This window comes from Achroia grisella, unplaced genomic scaffold, assembly GCF_030625045.1.
Source record: "Achroia grisella isolate CSIRO2021 unplaced genomic scaffold, CSIRO_AGI_Agris_v1 utg2183, whole genome shotgun sequence".
In the NCBI taxonomy this organism is placed as follows: domain Eukaryota; kingdom Metazoa; phylum Arthropoda; class Insecta; order Lepidoptera; family Pyralidae; genus Achroia; species Achroia grisella.
The window spans coordinates 972,095-989,398 of NW_026712719.1; the positions used below are offsets into that span (position 1 = coordinate 972,095).

Sequence of the window (17,304 nt, forward strand, 5' to 3'; positions counted from 1 at the left end):
TTTACATTTCCCTATAAATGTACCTTTACCTAATGAAATTATTACAAAACGTTTTATCATGTCTAATGCATTTAAAATCTTCGATCCCTTGGGAATTTTGAGCCCTTCTATAATGCAACCAAAGCTAATACTTCAAAAATTGTGGCAATTAAAGGTTAGCTGGGATCAACCCGTTCCTGAGAAAATTAAGGCCGAATGGGAGGAATTTACTAAAGGGTTATCAATTCTTTCCACTTTGCAAATTCCTAGATATGTCGGATGTGTCACTCCAAAATTCATTGAAATTCATACTTTTAGTGATGCATCACAGGTAGGATATGGTGCATGTGTGTACGTAAAATGTATAGGTGTTAACGGTGAAGTAACTATTAATTTATTGTGCTCAAAATCAAAAGTAGCCCCATTAAAACCAACATCAATACCTCGGCTGGAACTCTGTGCGGCTCTTCTTGCAGCTCGATTATCTAAGACAGTTACAGAATCAATTCGGTACACTCCTAATCGAATGTTGCATTGGTGCGATTCCAGTGTCGTGTTAGGGTGGTTGAAGGGAGACCCTTCAAGGTTAAAGACTTTTGTCGCCAACAGAATAGGTGAAATTCTAGAACTTTCACAACCCTCTTCTTGGCGCTATGTGCCTACTGCAGAAAATCCTGCTGATTTAATTTCACGTGGTGTGAGCGCCAGTCAGCTACGTAATACAGATATGTGGTGGAAGGGACCTAATTTTTTACTAAAGGATGAAGATGATTGGCCAGTCTTGAAACATAACAATATTAATAATTTACCTGAACTAAAACTCGTGGCTGCATCAATCGACGTAAAGAATGCGATAATAGAAATGGAGCGATTTTCAAATCTTAATCGATTACAAAATTCGGTTGCTTATATTAAACGTTTCATACATAATATAAAAAATCCTAAATCTAAAATATCTGGTGTAATAACTGTTGATGAATTAAAGGATTCTTTTAACTTTTTATGTTTTATAGCCCAACAAGAAAGTTTTCCCACTGAATTTAAATTGTTATCGAAGGGAAATCCATTAAATTCAAAATCGAATATATTATCATTGTCACCATTCATTGATAAAAATAATTTAATACGTGTAGGTGGGCGCATAAATGCTTCAAGTTATTCGTATGATAAGCGTCACCCAATATTATTAGATTCGTCACATTATTTATGTCAATTAATATTTAAGGCGGAGCATATTCGCAACATGCATGCTGGTCCCCAGCTGCTCTTAGCAACAGTTAGACAAACTGTATGGCCTCTTAAAGGCAGATATTTAGCACGATCTACCGTGCGTAAGTGCGTACGTTGTCGACGAGTACAAGGAAAAACCTTGACACCTAAAATGGGTGACTTACCCTTACAGCGAATTATGCCAGATTTTCCCTTCAACTCAGTCGGTATCGATATGGCTGGGCCCTTTTTTACACTAAATCGTAAGGGACGGGGAGCAAAATTATCGAAATCTTATTTATGTTTATTTGTATGTCTACGGTATAAATGCGTTCATTTGGAAGCCGTAAGCGATTTAACTAAAGATGCTTTTATTATGACGTTGCGTCGGTTTATATGTCGTCGCGGCAAGCCAGCGGAAATATTTTCGGACAATGGTCGCAATTTTGTTGGAGCCGCTAAGGAGATTAATGATTTTCTAAAGAATAACAATGAAGGTTTATATGAGTTTGCATCTCGGGAAGGCACTAAATTTATTTTTACACCATCTTACGCTCCTCACTTTGGCGGAATCTGGGAGAGTGGCATAAAATGTGCAAAATACCACGTAAGACGCGTCATGGGTAACTCGCATTTGACGTTTGAGGAACTTTCGACACTTTTTGCACAAGTAGAATCCATTTTAAATAGTCGTCCATTGTGCCCTTTATCCCCGTCCCCTGATGACTTCCTTTTCCTTTCTCCAGGGCACTTTCTTCTAGGAAGACCACTGAATGCTTTACCAGCTCCTGCTTTGGAAGAACAAAAGGAAAGTGGACTTAATCGTTTCGCACGTCTTGAACAAATTAGGCAACATTTCTGGCGAAGATGGCAACATGAATACATTTCTGAACTGCAAGTACGGACTAAATGGAGACTGGATACAACTCGGCTAAAGATTGGTGATCTGGTTTTACTACGAGAGGAGTCTCTTCCTCCTTTGTGCTGGCGTACCGGTCGTGTGGTAAAATTATATCCAGGAGCCGATGGAATCTCTCGCGTTGCTGACGTGAAAACAGCAACAGGATGTTACCGTCGTCCCTTTGTTCGCCTCTGTCCTCTTCTCACCGAGGAAGATAGTTGAAGAATAGTTCTTCAACGGGGGGAGTCTATGTTAAAGCCAACATTGTAGCCGTAGTTTTTGCTAATTGCGTTGAACAGGCGTTATAATTTTTATTATTTGTATACCTTCAAGTTAATCGATATTATTATCTACTTTCACTACTGTTTCTAATTGTTCCACGGATAGTTGCTGTTCTAAATTTATTATTTGTAAAAACTAAAAGACAAAATTAAATGTACTGTTGAACTGTGCATCAGAGTTTGTTATTGACAAATTCCATTGTGTCCACTACGAGACACTAATTAACCTGCAAGTTGTTTTTTTCGTGCGTTTTAAATAAACATCCACTCATTATATTTGAGGAACCTATAAAAATCGGTAATCCATATTAATTTCCGATAGGAACACAACACTATTTGGGAATCACAAAAAGATGGCAACACACTTACGTATGACATAATTATGATCTTTTGACATGATTGAATGACATTTATGTCTGAATATTTGACGCCCTCGGTGGTATAGCGGTCTAGCACACCGCTTTACGTCCGATGGTCGCGGGTTCGATTCCTTGCACGGCACAAACATTTGTATTCATGAGTATGATTGTTTGTATCGGTCTGGGTATTTTCTATGTATAATATGTATGTATTTACGAAAAAAAAAATATCTATGTACTTGTATCAGTTATCTAGTACCCATAACACAAGCTTTAGGTAGCTTAACGTGGGTCTAGATGGCGCTGTGTGAATTGTCCTGAGATAATAAAAAAAAATTAAAAAAGAAACAGATTATACACATGTATAGATATATTTATATAACACTTAATATCATAAAATATAATAAATTATATTCGTCTTTATAAGAGCAGTCAGTGGTTGGCATCGGTGGTAGCAGCCGATACAATTCAACTTTAATAAGCCATTTTATTGAAAACCAAAATCAGTATTAAATTTCCTAAATGAGTTTCAACTTCAAACTTGGTTTTCAAAACTTCACAACAGAAAGTCTCTACTTCAGCCCAATAGATAAATATACAATATGAAGTTATATTACATTAAAACTCGCCTGTACTTATATTTTTGTTTAAAACTGTGCAACCGCGTAAGAGATAATTAAATTTCGTTAGAAATACAATTTCTGTAAAGTTTCGAGTTGGGTGGTTTTGTGAGAGTACAACACTTGTAGAGCGGATAACAGATTGGAAATCTTAGCATTCTAATTCAAGAAACAATTTCCTTTCTTATTAAAGCCGGCTACAGACGAAGCGATATCACGCGATTAGTCGGACCGGTCGTAGAAACGTATCGTGTATACGATTTATACGAACTCTAACTGACTCTTTTTAGAAAGTAAGACGAATTTCTTAGCATTCTGTGAATTGACTATACGTATACGGGTCCATCATGTGGCAGAAAGGGAAACTCCGAGCAGTTCCCGAGAATTTTGACTCCTGTGTTAGGGTTTAAGGGACTACTTGCCAACGTACATCAACACTCTCTTTACACATAAACAATCATTGTCATCTAACCTCGCATTGAGTGTACACAAGATTTGAATAGTCATGCTTATCTTCTAGGCGAAGTAGCTAGCAACTTTCGGGTTACAAGTAACGAGAAGAGTCGCGGTGAAATACACGTCAAAAACATTTTGGTTTTTAGGCTCCAGACCAAAGTCTCCACGGGAAATGGTGAAAACCAATACGAGCCCTCCACTGAAATACACGTCAAAAACATTTTGGTTTCTGGGCTCCAGACCAAAGTCTCCACGGGAAATGGTGAAAACCAATACGAGCCCTCCAGAAACCCAGATTCGAGTACTTACGAAGTGATATGTTACTTCGTCTCATGTGTTGCATTCTTGAGGACTAATACCTCTATGATTTATCAAGAATTAGACCCTGAGAAAGGGTATAGGCTACTTTTTAGTCCGAAAAAGGGTAGTAAAGGATTAAAAGCGAAAATGAAAGGTTTTATGAAAATATCATCAGTTTTTAAGTAGAATGATGAATTTTTTGGGTTATAATCTAACTAAATATATTTTCTTTATTTGATCCAAGTCACTATTCCACGCAGACGAAATCGCGGGCACAGATAGTTATTATTAAAATTAAAATAAGCTTAAAACCATGCTTCTTTGGGGCAGAAAAAGTAAGAATAAGAACTGACGCAGAAGACTTTCTACAAATTCTAACATTGTACATAATTAACCATACATAACGTGTGTTTTATGTTTCTTTACCCAAACAACATCATAAATGGATGTTTTTTACAAATTATTAAAAGCATTTATGAAATGAAACTAAGCAAATATTATAAAAAGCAGGCCGCTCCCGAAATAAGCGAGCATTTTATTTCATTCTCGTCAAATCCTCTTATAGAATCTTCAAAGGCCATTTTGTGTACCTTTGCTCCGGATTTATCGGAAAATGTTTTTATTTCCATGAAAATTTCTCTAAATTGACGCTGTCCTTTGATAATTAGCTATTAAATTTTATCTGTAACGATGTTTGCTGGTTGTTCGTTTGAACATTCACTTGATGGCCTTGATAGTGTATAGACTTTGAAGTCTTGGCTCGTATTTCCAAGGTTGAGGATTCGAGTATCGCAGTTGAAATATTTGTACTTATAGGTCCATTTCTCCGTAGAATATTAGGGTTCTTTGACTACATCGCTCCGAAAAGGGGTAATAGTGGGGGGTTTCATGGCGTTTGTGGCCCGGGTCCCCACTAACATGCTGCCCACCTTCATGAAGGGGCGTCGTAGCGTAATGTTATGGACTATCCAAAAATATTTTTTCAATTCAAACTTATAGTTCCTGAGATTAGCGCGTTCAAACAAACAGACTTCAAACAAACAAAATATATCCTATTAATATACGCCATTACTCTTCCGAGGGGTCAACAGGTAGGATCAATATGTTATTTTTAATTAAAAGAATCTAAATCAGAGCAGAATTAACTAATAAAAAATCCTTTACGTTAGGCTTTCATAAGCACCTACAAACGAAATAAGATTGTCAGGCGAAAAACGATCGTATGCCGCAGTAAATAAAGGCGGCGGTACACCGCGGTGGCACAACCTCATTACCTGTAATAGCCATAATAAGTTTCGTCGATTTAATTCTATCGCTCCATCGTTCATACAAAGCTCGTATTTTTTACGATAGAAAATAAAATACGCAACCAAATGTATTTTTAGGGTTCTTTATACTTCCCTCTTATCACCCCCAACAACTCCCTCACAGATAGCAAGATAGGTAAATCATTTATTTGAACTATCAACAAAATAATAATACATTAAAAATCTAAATATATATAATCTAAAGGTATGACTGACTGACATAGTGATCTATCAACGCACAGCCCAAACCACTGGACGGATCGGGCTGAAATTTGGCATGCAGGTAGATGTTATGACGTAGGCATCCGCTAAGAAAGGATTTTGATTAATTCTACCCCCAAGAGGATAAAATAGAGGATGAAAGTTTGTATGAAATTTTGTCAAATTTAAACCGATCAGGCTGAGGCTTTGCATGCATAAAGCTACTATGACGTAGGCATCCCCTAAGAAAGTATTTTGATAAATACCACCCCTAAGGAGATAAATTAACGCGAGCGAAGCCGCGGGCAAAATCTAGTGAATAATGAATATAGTACATAAAATCTGTAACAAGATTATAAAAAAAAACAAGTGTACACCACAGGGTTATCTGATAACACAATTGCTGCCTTTACACGTACACTCTTTGACACGAGAATTTACTTTCACGCACAAAATAATGGCATGTAAGTGTAAACAAAAACAACGAGAAAAAACGCGCGCGCCGCTAGTGAACGAATTCCCGCGTACTTCAATCATACGTGCATTGGCGCCATTTTTATGACAATTAATTATTTCAAAATGGCGGAGATCGGACTATAGAGCAAAGACATAATTATAGAGTGATATAATAATTTTTAAATTTTAAACGTGTTTTTGGAGAATAAAATCTGTGGATTAAGAAATAAAATTTTAAAATAAAGTAAAATGACACGATTCTACTTTATTTTATAATTTACGCGCTGTCACTATAATAGTATGTAATGTTACATACAATATTTATCTTATCTGTTGTAATAATAATATAATAAAATTCACAATTTATACATATAAATAAAATTGGAGTATCGGTTTGTAATATTGAAATAACCGTTTTTTACTACATGCATATGAATATAAATATGGTACATACACCAAAATAACATTATTTACAATTTTTGTATGTCTGTCTATTTATTCCGGCTAATCTCTGAAACGGCTGGACCAATTTTGATGGGACTTTTTTTGGCAGGTAGTTGATGTAATAAGGAGTAACTTAGGCTACTTTTATTTTAGAAAAATTATTTTATTTTATAAAAATAAAGTTAAATTCCACGCGGACAAAGTCGCGAGTGCAGCTAGTATGGCTATCACAACAAGAGTTGTGTGATGAACTGCAACCGAAATGAATGATTCTTTATCTTTAAACGAGATGGTCCAATTAAAAAAGTTATTTTAATTTTTACGAATCTAATCTAAGGGTACTTTTAAGGGGCTACATAAGAGGGATGCTATCCGATTAAATGTTTTTTTTTATTAGTAACCTGACCTACCTTGGCTCGTTGGGATCTTTATAATGAATGTAGGATTGTCAAGTGTAGCTTTCGCTACAGAGTTGATGGTTTTGACTATTGGAATTTTCTATTATTTTTTTATGTATGTGGTTATTGGATCTCCTTGCAATACAGCGGTTGCGCTATCGGTGTACGCTCGCTAGTATTAGGAGTGAAACTCAAATTAATAATTAGTGTAATTAGTGTGGAAGACGTTCTTCCAGGTCGAAATCGTATTTTTACTTCCTTTTCTTATTTTCTTTTCAATAAATATAGTCCACTCTCTCTTTTATATATTAATTTATAAAGATTCGTATTCCAACTTTTTTTTTAAATTTAAGTGGCCACATGTTTTTATATGCGATTATGCGATTTATACACGATTTTATACAAATCCACCTTTTTGGCATACGACCACTTCTTGATCCAATTCAAACGGGCCAATCAGGGTGCCGCATTTGCCAAGGGCTTCCTCATTGGCACGTTTGGGCTACTACATTATGGCTACAGTAACTTAATAATGTCTAGCTAGTATTTCAAGAATAATACTCTTTTATATATTAATTAAAAAAGATTCGTATACCAACATTTTTTTAAATTTAAATGGCCACATGTTTTTATATGTAAATGGCCAGTATTACCGAGCGCCCTTTGCTCCAGTAAGAAAGCCGGTGATACAACCTGCTTAGACTAAAGAGGTTCGGAATACGGAACAATTATGATATGAAATGAAATGAAAAAACACTTTATTGTTCCTCTCACAGAAAGAATAATTACATAAATTAATATGTACATTAAATATGAAAATAATAGCAAAATAATTATAATATAGAGGACACAATGGGCGGCCTTATCGCTAAATAGCGATTTCTTCCAGGCAACCTTAGGATGGAGAGGAGTGATTAGACTGTGTCTGGTCGAGGTATAACAATTAGTTGTTGGATGTACAATTTACATATCATATACACATACACATAACTATATAATAATCATTATATATAAAATATACATACATATATATATATATATATATATATATATATATATACAATTATGTTACAATAAAAAACTATAAAATTGTATGAGCACGAATAATACAAAAGTATAATATTTGCGTAAAAAAAATACTAATCGCTTTGACTTCACAACCCCTAGATTAGGGTCATAGACAAATTTTACGTTAGCTAATTTGTCCGAAAATAAATCTTATTATTTATTCTTACAAAAAAATTATAATTAAAATTGTTTTAAATGTTTTCAAATATGTTTAAAATTAAGTTAATTTGAATAAACATGTTTTCTATTCTACTTTTTTAAGTTTTAATACAACATTTATGTCGAAATCTGGTTAATAAAGAAAAATCAAAGAAACGATTAATGGAGCTCGTTACTATGAAGTATTCAGAGTGTATTCAATCTAAGATTACAATATTTAATTTGACTCCTAAACACAATTCACGTAAGCAAACTCGCCGGAAATAGCCAGTGTTGGATGAAAATAAAACCATTATTTGGCGTTACAACAGAATGTGTGTGCTACATAAATCTTATTAGCTAACGGGCAATAAGTAATGTTAAATTTTTATTAAATTCCATAGCGACAAAGGTTTTGACAGGGGTCTGTTGGTTCTTAGAATGTTTGGAGTGAATTCTTTATCGATAACTGGCTGAGCTACCATGTTCTCTTGGAAAATACTATATTTTTTTATAGCGAACTCTAAAATTATATCACAAATTACAAATTCCGAGACTTCACTGTTTGTCTTGTCAGTCATATTTTTTTTAAGTGCCTGTTAATTTTTTTTATAATATTAAATAGCTACCCACCCCGGCGTCACACGGGTGTACATGAATTATACATATAAACCTTCCTCTCGAATTACTCTACGTGTACATGAATTATACATATAAACCTTCCTCTCGAATAACTCTATGTGTACATGAATTATACATATAAACCTTCCTCTCGAATAACTCTATGTGTACATGAATTATACATATAAACCTTCCTCTCGAATTGTAACTATATGTATTAAAAAAAACCGCTTCAAAATACATTGCGTAGTTTTAAAGATTTAAGCATATGTACATAGGGACAAACAGACAGCGATATCGACTTTGTTTTATACTATGTAATGATTTCATATTTTAAATTTCAATTTCGACGACTGTTTCACACATCTCTTTAATTTCGATGATGGCATCTCATCATGATTCCTCCTCGACGATGCTAATTGTATTCATAAGCATGTTTCTTTGTAATGATTTGGGTGTTTTCTATATTTATTACGTATGACTTAAAAAAATGCATTTAAACGTATAATTAGTAAAAATCACGGGATCTTACCACGTTTTATATTTATTTATTGAGTTCCCGATATTTCGGCAGTGTTTCAACGGCCATGATCACGGTTAAACTGTGATCAGTTTACGCGTCATCGTAAATAAATATAAAACGTGGTAAGATTCCGTGATTTTTACTAATTATACGTATAAATAATGACCGCGTCAAATGTAAAACAGTATATAAGTGCATTTAAGTATTTATATCAGTTGTTTAGTACACATAACACAAACCCAGCGTAACTTGGAACTAGATGGCGCTTTGTAAATTGTCCTGGTTTATCATCATTTATTGCGATACCAGTTTCAGTAAAAACTATAATTTATATATTTCAATATATATATATATATATATATATATATATATATGTGTATGTTTAAAGTATATATTATATTTATATAACATAAATTATATATGTACATAGATTTTGTTTGCCTAATTATTTTATATTTTATACATATATATTATTTAGTACAGTATTAATATCACAAATTTTTGCCATTACTGCCCTACAACGCTTTCTAGTTCTACCCAAAGGTTAGCTGGTAGAGAATGCCATATGGCATTAAGCTCGCCTCTTGTACACTCTTTATAGTGCAATAAAGAATAATAAAAAAAAAAACAATAAATAAAATACAGTCAGCAATCAGGAGCGCGTTTCCCCAATCAGCCGTCGATTAACAATCAAATAGCCCCTATTCCAATCGCTATGTAATTATACGATATCTCCACTTTTTCCTGTTAATCTCCATTCGCAAATCTACGAGTACTTCATTCGTGGTACTTTGCTGATTATCCCATTCAACAAATTGCATATTGAATTTCTATCTTCACGCAATATCTCATTTGAGAAGAACCAGAGAGCTGTTTGGTATTACCTTCCATACGGATTTGCTTTGTTTGTTAGTTTGTTTTTATATTTTTCTACTAATTAATCTAATACTTCCCCTATATAAAAAATAGCATAAACAGTACGTTTTTGTGATATAAATACACCCTGTATATTACTTTACTCCGTAATAAGTAACTTACTATTCTCGCAGTAATCGCATTTGTAAATTACCTAATATTTGTCCAAAAGCTAGAGAACAATATTGCAGCGAGATGCTGAATGTGAGTAGTCAATTTTGTTTATTATTATTATTAAGTTTTTTTGTGTAAAGTAATTCCAAAGAACACGCTGGAATCAATAACATCAGAGTCAATATTATTCAGTTTTAGAATAGTATCTGAACATGTACACGGAGGCAAGAAAAAATAATACGTTTAGTATTTTAAAATTTCACATGAAATTATTAGTCATAAACTAACTCAAGGCACCGTTTTGATCATCAACATTCTTGGTCAGTCTATATACCGTTAAAAACAAAGAGATTTATCAAATACTACTGTGGAAAAAGGAAGATCATTAATATAAATAAAAAATAAATATGGCCCAAGAATAGACCCTTGAGGCACACCCATTTCTACAAGAGAACTATTAGATCTATCGCCATCAAGTTGAACTTTTTGTAGTTTTACTAATATAGATGACGAACATTTATTTAAATTAAACATCATTGCAAGTGCGTTATGTAATATATTAAATCAATTTTTTATAATAATTGTAATTTGACGACCCATGGTCGTAGGTTCAATTCCTCGCACGGCACAACCATTTGTATTGTATCATACTCATGAGAGTATGATTGTTTGTATCAGTTTAGGTGTTTTCTATGTATTTACAAAAAAAAAATGTGTATATGTATCAGTTATCTAGTACCCATAACACAAGCTTTAGCTAGCTTAACTTGGTTCTAGATGGCGCTGAGCGAACTGTGCTGAGATTATTATTACTATATATTTAATTAATATTTATAATTGCATTAAGTTATAATAAGTTAACAATTCCTATTAAAAGATTTCCAGTCATATCCAAACATATATCCAGCATCATATAGTTCATTATAGAGCCGTTTATCGCTAGAGTCGTATTATTGTATTAGTTCTCGTAGATTTAATGGCGCAATATTGCTGCCAGCACTAGGGATGTGAAAAAATTATCGATTATGGAAAAATTTGTAAATTGTAATGTAACAAATGGAAAAAAAAATCTATTATTATATAACGATCGTTTCTTTTCATATTTCATTTATTTAATTCGACCTAAAAGAAGAAAGTGGCCTAAAAAAGAAGACAAAGTGTTTTCAGTTCAAAAAATACTTACGGTGTCTAAAATAAACATGATCATGTTCTTTACTAAAAAAAAAATACACTATGTACTCAACACAGATAGGGCCTTAAAATCGATTATTCTATAAAGTCGATTATTTTAAGAAAATTTATTTTTTAACGTTTATTTTATTAATCAATTAATTAAATACTCATTTTTAAAGAACTAACTTTCATCTTTTATTTGGAGATAGGCCTGTATCCATCTTTGTCTTAAATTATATTCAAGTTATATATATAAAGATGTTTTCGGTGGTCTATTGGTTTAGCACACCGCCTCACTTGCAATGGTCGTGGTTTCAATTCCTCGCACGGCACAAACATTTGTATTCATAAGTATGATTGTTTTTATTAGTCTGGGTGCTTTCTATTTATATTATTTATGTATTTATAAAAAAAAATCTATTTATATCAGTTGTCTAATGCCTATAACACAAGTTCTGCTTGCCAAGTTAAGAGCTTGTGTTATAGGTACTAGACTTATTGATATAAGATTTAGATACATTTTAGAGCAGATGGCGTTGTGTGAACTGTCCAGGAAAATTTCGTTAAGATCCGTTCAGCCATTTTATCGGTAAAAGATAACTGACAGACAGAAATACACTCGCTTGTCTAATATTAGTATGTCTGTCGCAACTCTAGTGGTCCGAGTTATTCGAGTTGTTAGCGCAGTAGATCGGTAAATAAGTTCTCTGCAACGTTTGCAGCGGACATGAGCACCGGCGCACCAGTTGTGTATTGTATGCACTGGTTATATTATTTTGTTGTTATGTTAATACATACATAATATACATAGAAAATACCCAGACCGATACAAACAATCATACTCATGACTGTCTTCATAAAAATACCCATAACACAAGCTCTGCTTAACTTGGGAGTAGATACCTTCGCCTGAGTTTCTCTCTTTTCTCTCATCTCTCTCTTTCTTTCTTCTCATCTCCAAATCATTCCGAACTGACTGTAGATTTGACATATCATAAGAGTTTGTAATAGACCTACATGAATACATATATTTTGAATTTGAATTTGATGGCGTGTGAGAATTGTGATAAAAGGTAACCGATAGACAGTAAGATCCGTTCAGCCGTTTTACCGGTAAAAGATAACTGACAGACAGAAATACACTCATTTGTTTAATATTAGCACCAGTTGTGTATTGTATGGTTATATTATTTTGTTGTTATGTTAATACATACATAATATACATAGAAAACACCCAGACCGATACAAACAATCATACTCATGACTGTCTTCATAAAAATACCCATAACACAAGCTCTGCTTCGCCTGAGTTTCTCTCTTCTCTCTCTTTCTTTCTTCTCATCTCGAAATCATTCCGAACTGACGGTAGATTTGACATATCATAAGAGTTTGTAATAGACCTACATGAATACATATATTTTGAATTTGAATTTGATGGCATGTGAGAATTGTCCTAAGATATTATTGTTACTGCGGTTCCTTACGATCCATTTTACCGGTAAAAGATAACTGACAGACAGAAATACACTCGCTTGTCTAATATTAGTATGTCTGTCGCAACCCTAGTGGTCCGAGTTATTCGAGTTGTTAGCGCAGTAGATCGGTAAATGAGTTCTCTGCAACGTTTGCAGCGGACGTGAGCACCGGCGCACCAGTTGTGTATTGTATGCACGGGTTATATTATTTTATGTTATTGCTTATTTGTTGTGAACTGATCGCAAAATAGAATAAGGAAATAGAAATAATCTTTATTCAAATAATATATTCGAATAGTTATATTTTTGAGTCTAGCGGTTTAGCTTACTTGCGATGGGCGCGGGTTCGATTCCTCGCACGGCACAATTATTTAATATAAATAGAAAACATCCAGACTGATACAAATTATTATGTTCATGAGAGTCTTTATAAAAGTACACACAACATATACACTCGCTTGTCTAATATTTGTATGTCGTTGATTGTTTGTTTTTAAATGATTTAAAAAGGACAAGGAAATATAAATTAACTTTATTCAAATTCACTTAAAATAATAATAATATATTCGAATAGCCATATTTTTTTGAGTTTAGCGGTTTAGCACACCGCTTTACTTGCGATAGTCGCGAGTTCGATTCCTCGCATGGTGTAAAAATTTTTATTCATGAGTATGATTGTTTATCGGTCTGGGTGTTTTCTATGTATATTATGTATGTATTTACAAAAAAAGCGTCTTAGTATTTATATCAATTCCGAGCTAAGCAAAGCTTGTTCTATGGCTACTAGACAACTGATACAAATACGTAAGTACATGTTTTTTTATATAAATATGTACATAATATATATATCCAGACTAATACAAACAATCATACTTATGAATACAAATGTTTGTACCGGATGAGGAATCGAACTCGCAACCATCTACCACTATACCATCGTAGCAGTCAAATTCAAACGCCAAAGTAAAATATAGGTAAATAAATTCTTGAATATCTTAGTCGTTATATCCATATACCGTATTACCAAAACCAACAATGATACTCATGAAAACAAATATTTGCACCGTGCGAGGAATCGAACCCGCGACCAAATTAAGGCGGTATCTATCACTAAACCACCGAGGCCGTCATAAAGTGAATACGGCGGTTGAATAAATGACGTTGATGACCGCATGGATCCCATTATGCGGAATTCTATAGTCATCCCCCGGTAATATTGGTCAATATTGGACCTTTATGAAAGGTCTGATTTCAATACCTGTACCGTGACTGAGCTGATTTATAGGATTTTTTTTATTTATTTATTTAGATTGTACACCTAAATGTGATTTTGTTTGTTTTTTACGCTTACGTATTAATCTATACATGTAAATAAATTTGGAGTGTCTGTTTGTAATATTGAAATAACCGTTTTTTTACTACATGCATATGAATATAAATACGGTACATACACCAAAATAACAGTTTTTACCATTTTTGTCTGTCTGTCTGTCGGTCTGTTTGTTCCTGCTAATCTCTGAAATGGATGGACTGATTTTGACGGGACTTTTTTTTGGCAGGTAGCTGATGTTAGGAGAAACTTAAGCCACCATTATTTTAGAAAATTAAAAATAAATCAGAAAAATAAAGAGACTTTCTGGAAGAGGAACAGCTGGTACTGGATACACATAAAATGTCATCAAAATCGGTCAACCGTTTCGGAGGAGTATAAACACGAAACCTGTGACATGGAAATTTTATATATTGAAAGGATATATAATACGCTATATAAATACATTAGTATATATACTTAAATATATGCCAAACAGTCTGACAGTTAAACCACAGCAAAATAAAAGTATATATTCTTCTTAAGTATATACTCTTTTTTCGCTATACCTTATAGAAGGTATAGCGAAAACAGAGAAAATAAAAGCTTACAAGATTACTAGAGATGCCGCGAATAGTTGTTATAGCGAATATGTCGCCATTCACTTTGGCGAATAATCGAATAACTCGCCATTATTATTCGATATAATCAAGGAATATGAAAAATATTTTTTATTGTTATTAAATAATAACATCACTCTTGTACATAGTACTCTTGATCTTACCGCACATTTATTTGTTATTGTAGCCATGTTGTTTCTAAGGTTATCAGAAAAGAAAACAATAAAGTTAAAGAAATCAGTTTCATATTGTTGTGAAGTCAAAGCGCCTACTTATTTTATTTACGCAAATACTACACTTTTGCGATTTGTGCTCATACAATTTTGTAGTTTTTATTAAGTTAAAAATATAGAAGTCGTACAAGTTACTCTGCGTCTTTAATTTCATTATTCCCGAAAATCCGCTGTGATTACTCCAGAACATGGTCCTTCGAGCCGGATGTGAATTAAATGCGGATCAGTTATTATTTTGTGGAATTAAATCGAAATACAAGAAATAAAAGAGAAATTAATTGGATGCAAGATGACCGGCAGAACTACCTACCATTGGATGTGAATCGAGTGTAATTTATAGTGGTGTTAAGTATAAATTACTATATAATAAACTTATCCCAACACTCTACAGGTAATATTATAAGTAAATCAAAAACTTTATTAAGGTTAGTAAACGATAATTACGTTATTTATCTGTATCACATTATTTTAACTTCATTGGTTTCCTACCTACTGCATTGTGAATAATATTAGTACTTTTTCATAATTTGCTAAAATTAACTACAAATCTACTTAATTAAGTATAGTAAGCACTAATGCTACATTGTTTGAGTTAATTATCAAAATATATGCCTTATAATTGCAAATTTCAATAGTTATTCACGTCAGTTGTATGTAAGTAAAGTAGGTATAACTAATTCTTTTGTGTTAAATGTTACTTTGGTGTTTGGTGTTTAATTTTATTGTCAGGTTCTATATTATATTATAAATTTAGGTACTTAAGGAATCTGTACATTTATGTTAAACAAATAATTTGCCGTATGTACGACAGCAAGTTAAGAAACAATCTAGTATTTTCTCTATTAATGTCAATTTGAATCGGTACTTATGCTTGTGCATATGTAATATATGTAATGTCACAACATTTACAGTACATTTACTAGATTTATATAATATACATATAAATATATTTCTTTACCGAATTAACATATTGTTAGCTTAATATTTTGTATTCATACCTATTGATCGTAGATTTTTATTTCATTAATTAGAATTAATTTTTTAATTGTATAAATTCCAGGTCGACAACACTCGAATCCCATAATGACCGAAGAAAAGGAGTTAATAAAAAAGCGAGGCAGTTTTAAAGGCCGTTTAACTGCATTTATTAATTATTTGCATACACTAACTGATGAACCGTTAAGTCTCTCGGATGCCAGAGAATTACAATTACGTATGGGTAAAATTGAGTCGTTGTATGAACAGTATGATCAGGTACAGTTGCGCCTTGAATGTATAGTTGATAATAGTGAAGAGCAATTTAAAGAGCGCTCCGACTTTGAATCACAATATTTCAAGGCAATCGCGAAAGCCCAAGGTTTACAAAATGTTAATGTTGAGACTATGAGCAATATGGGTAGTGATGGATTCGAGCGAGCAATAATCATAAGCTGGTGCGTCTTCCGACCATCCAGCTACCGCGATTCAGTGGTTCATACGATGATTATTTGGAATTTAGAGACACCTTTACTAGCCTTATACACAACAATGATGAAATAGACGAAGTGAATAAATTTCACTATTTGCGTGCATCGTTAGAGGGTTCTGCTGCCGTGGTAATTCAATCAGTTGAGTTTTCATCTAGTAATTATGCTGTTGCGTGGAAACTTTTGTGCGATAGATTTGACAACAAACGTCTGTTGATACAAAATCATGTGTCTTCTTTGTTCAATGTGGAAGCAATAACAAAGGAGTCATCAGCAAATTTAAAGCGGTTAATTGATATAAATAAAAACTTGCGGGCACTTGAATCATTAGGTGAACCTGTCAAACATTGGGATACCCTTTTAATCCATATTATTACCCATAAATTAGATAGTAAAACTTATAGAGAGTGGGAGGAATTTAAGGGGCATTCACATAAAGATACTTCAATTACCTTTGACACCTTTCTAGAATTTATCCGAAATCGTGCAGATTTGATTGAAACATTAGAGCTTTCACGTGTCAATCAGGGCAATTTAAATCATAAATCGACTATGAAATTAAAATCTATGGTTTCAGTTCATGGCAGTCATCCACATCAGAATTCCAATACAGCAGAATCACATAATCGAATCTGCCCTAAGTGTAAGGGTGACCATAGTCTAACCGGTTGCCCCCAGTTTCTTGCGTTGAGCGTTGAAGCGCGCCTAAAGGTACTACCCAGTTTTAAGGTATGTTTC

The 17,304-nt window shown here is 33.3% G+C and overlaps 1 protein-coding gene and 1 long non-coding RNA gene across 2 annotated transcripts in view; both read left to right on the plus strand.

Annotated features, from left to right (window-relative positions):
- LOC131842435 (atrial natriuretic peptide-converting enzyme) overlaps positions 1-17,304 on the plus strand; it is a 121,125-nt gene that overhangs the window by 86,307 nt on the left and 17,514 nt on the right. The window lies entirely within an intron of this gene.
- Positions 15,413-17,282, plus strand: LOC131842420 (uncharacterized). Its single transcript, XR_009357493.1, has 3 exons — positions 15,413-15,525; positions 16,161-16,354; positions 17,144-17,282. It is a non-coding gene; the product is annotated as an uncharacterized LOC131842420 (long non-coding RNA).